This window comes from Cynara cardunculus (genome assembly GCF_001531365.2).
Source record: "Cynara cardunculus var. scolymus isolate 2C chromosome LG 4, CcrdV1, whole genome shotgun sequence".
Lineage (NCBI taxonomy): Eukaryota > Viridiplantae > Streptophyta > Magnoliopsida > Asterales > Asteraceae > Cynara > Cynara cardunculus.
The window spans coordinates 10,781,914-10,785,769 of record NC_037531.1 but is presented as its reverse complement, the minus strand read 5'-3'; positions in this window follow the sequence as shown (position 1 = coordinate 10,785,769).

Sequence of the window (3,856 nt, the reverse complement as noted above, 5' to 3'; positions counted from 1 at the left end):
TAAGTGAATATTTCCACAAGCAACTCTCTAAAAAATTATAATTCATGTAAAAGAACAACAAATTAATAAGTCACCTTCAAATTGATGTGCCAATTAGTGCTATAAAGCACACAAATTATTGGTCCACATACACATACCTTTAATACAGCTTTGATTCAACAATAACTTTGTATGATGGTTTCAGAGTTGGCCCATACGAACTTTCCATACTCCATGTGTTATTGCTTCTTGCATACGTCCAAAGTATTATATGTCATGAATGAAATCTTTTCTCAAAATATTTTCAATCATATGTGCATTTGTTAAATTATATCATATATTCTAATTTTTTGGTTTGTAATATAAAAGTTAAACTTCATTATTTTCACTCAAGACAAACAACATTTCATGTATGCAAACTCTCAATCTCAAATATATTTTAGGGATTCCAAGAAAGATGAGCATATTTTATGTACCATTTTGTAAAACTATACATAGGCAAATGTAGGATTGTAGAATGTGTGTATATTTAATGGATCGAAAATCCGTAAAGTTAAATATCGTTGGATCATTGTGTAAAAATTAACGTGGTTTGATTAGGGAAAAATCGATTTTGTAGATTTATAAAATAAAATACATTTTTAACACTTGGGGCCTAAAAAGCAATTCAAATGAAATTGATTGTATCATAATTAATCATATAGTAGTTTTAATATAATAATTAAAAAAAATATCATTTAAAAGAAGCCAATAATTACAAACAAATGGTAATACCTTTTTCATGTGTTGCACCACACAAAGTATATTCACAATTATACTTAAAAGTGGAATATTAATTATATGGTATAAACACATATTATATAAATTTCATTATATATATTTATGGAAAATAAAAAACATCAATAATTGTTACAAAAAACTCATAAAGTTTCCCACTAATCAAATTTATATATAGATTCTCATGGATAATGTTTTGTCTTTTTATCTCATTTATTAGTAGTGATTAATATTTAATTATTGAGATTTAAGTATTTATATGGTATTGCTTCAAAAAAAAAGTATTTTAAATAGTATTTCTCATAATTGCATAAATATTAGAAAAAAAATTATACTTCGAAAACTTGGATATTATCATAATTGATGTAAAAAAATTAAATAAAATGTTTAAAATAATGAAATTGAAAATTGAAATACACAGAAAAAAAATGATGACGCACTTATAGACCGTTAAAAAAAGACAATTTTGTGGTGTTATATGACCCCACTGAGGTTTACTAAATCATCCCTTGTTTTCAAGTATCGATTTTGCTCCATGCAAAAAATTACACGAAATTACTTACTTATACTGTGTTCTAACCTGTTAGTTAAACAATTAACGACAGTCGACTAAGATATTGACGATTTGTACGCTTACATAATGAAAACCATCTTAAAGAAAATATTATAATCCAACTTACCAATTAAAATCCAATAATTGTAACATATGAGAACATATAAACCAAATCAGATGACTTAGTATATTTTAATTCAAATTATGTAATTATATGTTTGCTCCAAAAAAGAGATATACAACAAACTTTGAGTGCCCTCTCATCGTACCGGTCCTACAACTATCATGGTAGGACGATTTTCATAGCGAGTCAACGACAATTGGGGGTTCTTAACCATCCTACTGTTGAATCAACACGATACTTTTCCACTATCCTAAAGGGTAGATAGGCTATTACGTTTAACTTATGATTATCAAAGTTTTTTCATTTTTTTCTCTTATGAGATTACAGTGTTAAACTTCCTTTGAAGTAGGTAAACACAGATTTAGGAAATTCAGTAAAACTTTAACATACCCACATTGATTATACTATCAACGCTAAAAAAAAAGTTAAACGAAACTGATTTTAACCTAACATGTAGCTTAAGGAAATTATTTCCTACGGATTAAATCCTTTAGTTACAAGTAAATGCATTTATTTTTTGAACTCTACGAATATCTTCTTCTAGAGTAGAGAAAATATTTACACATATTACACCTCAAATCCAACTTTTTATCAAATTTATAAAATAAATAACTTTTTTATCAAATTTATAAAATAAATAATTTTTACCCACAAAAATTATTCAAGAAATTTTTTTGTCGGTGATTACCGATGGATCACTCTAAAAATATCAATGATTCAATAGAATCCGATATTTTTCAGGAAAATACGAACGGATCACCGAGAAAATACATGGGTGATCGGTCACTAGTTTGAGTTTTTTCACCAACAATTTATCTGCCAACTTTTGTGACAGTTTTGTGACAAATCGCTTCTTTAACGACGGATTTCCTACGAAAACATCCAGAGATAAAAGTTTTCAATTTAATAGCGATTTAGTTTTGTGGAATGAAAAATATATTTCTAGAATATATTTCTAGAAAAAAAAAAAAAAGTTGTAGGTGAATTCAATTTGATGAGATTTTGGTAATGGAAATATAGCTTTTCTTCCAACTTTGTGCATTGTGCTTTATGAAAAGCTTGGATAATAAGATCACACCCAAAAGTGATGGGACCTAGAAAAACTCTTATGAAATTATTTTTTATCAAATTTAAAATAAAAATTTAAGCAATTTGGTATGTGATTAGATATTAATTTATAAATTTAATTTTTCAGTCGACATGGATAATTTAACAGTTTCTTACGTTTAACTGTTTTTAGAAGTGTGAATTCATGTTCATTGAAATGTGGTCGTTTTTCAAATAGGTTTTGAAAATCATTAACAAAGTTGTCAAACGTTTACTAAAATGAAAGGATGCTTATATTTTGACCGATCAACGTTAAACTTTTTTTAATTATATTATAGTTTCTAAAACTAATCCATGATCATCACGCATTTGTTGAAGGGTTTGGATTATATACTCATGACATCATCAACGTTTAACTTTTTAATTAAATTCAGTTATGTTTGCATTTACGTACGATAGAAAAAATTTAAAAAACGTGATTCAAATATCATCATAATTCGAGAGAAGTTGCCATCGCCAATCATGTTGTAAACTACGTGTTATTTTTGTGTCTCTCTCGTCCACAAACAATTCATAGAGTTTCTTCTAACAATATTTTTTTTTTCTAAAATACAATATCAAAAATCATAAACTCTCAAATAAATTAATTCAGTTCCAACAACTACTTTAGTAATTTACTAAAGAGCCTTTGGCCTAGCGGTATCGTATCATTTGACCTTCTAGGAAGTCAATGGTTCAAATATCACCAAAGATAAGGAGAGTTTGTGAGTTTATTTGTTGTATTTGTCGTATATAAAATATTATATACTTTTAAAAAAAACTACTTTAGCAATTCTAGTATTACTTATGTTATTAATTCATCATCTCATACACCTTGGGAAAAAAATATAAAACATTCAAACTCATTGATGGGAATAAATTAAAATAATATATTTGACGGCTATGATCGGATCCCAGTGTTGATTCACTTTTGATTGGTTTTAAAGATTTTTTTTATCTTCTCTCACACTTTTCTCTATTTTAGAGTACACTTTAATATATATATATATATATATATATATATATATATATATATTACAAAAATTCTATCTTTGTATGACATAAATAGAGTCTTAAATCAAGTATAAAGAAACCCCAAGCTAATCATGGGATGTTTAACTCTCTTCATACCTTTTAGCCCATAACACCACAAAAATAAAGAAAATAGAGAGAAGGGAAAATGCCATGAAAAATAAAAATAAAAACAAAAAGAAAGTGGGATGATTGATTGAATGGAATAATTGGAGCCAATAATGAGTTGGTAATATATGTTTCTTTATAAATCTTTTTATATAAATGATTTTATATATATATATATATATATATATATATATATA